General features: G+C 42.3%; 1 protein-coding gene across 1 annotated transcript in view; it reads left to right on the forward strand.

Annotated features, from left to right (window-relative positions):
• NWD1 (NACHT and WD repeat domain containing 1) overlaps positions 1 to 407 on the forward strand; it is a 70,510-nt gene that overhangs the window by 33,080 nt on the left and 37,023 nt on the right.

The following is a 407-nucleotide window of genomic DNA, read 5'->3' on the forward strand; positions in this document are numbered from 1 at the left end:
GGAAAGCTACACTCCCAAGGCACAGAGCTTCCAAATCAGAAATTCTAAGAGATGCTAAGGACAATGCATGGAAGAATTGATTTAGGGACAGCTACTAGAATGCTGTGTTGAGAAGGATTCTGAGACTGAATCTGGTTTAATGGTATATTGGTTACAATACAAGTTCTGATGCTGTAACAAAGGCCAAAGTAGCAGTGGCTTAAATAAAACAGGAGTTCATTTCTCTCACACACAGTAGTCCAGGCATAAGAAAAGGTAATATGGTATCTCCAGGGGGTCAGGGACCCAAACTCTTTCAAATTTGTTGCTCTGCCATTTTCAATGTGAGGTTTCCATTTAATGGCCCAAAATAGCTGCTCCAGCTCTTACCATCACAATGGCATTCCAGCCAGTGGGAAGAGGGAAAG

This window comes from Lipotes vexillifer, unplaced genomic scaffold (assembly GCF_000442215.2).
Source record: "Lipotes vexillifer unplaced genomic scaffold, Lipotes_vexillifer_v1.1 scaffold469, whole genome shotgun sequence".
NCBI classification, from domain to species: Eukaryota; Metazoa; Chordata; class Mammalia; order Artiodactyla; family Lipotidae; genus Lipotes; species Lipotes vexillifer.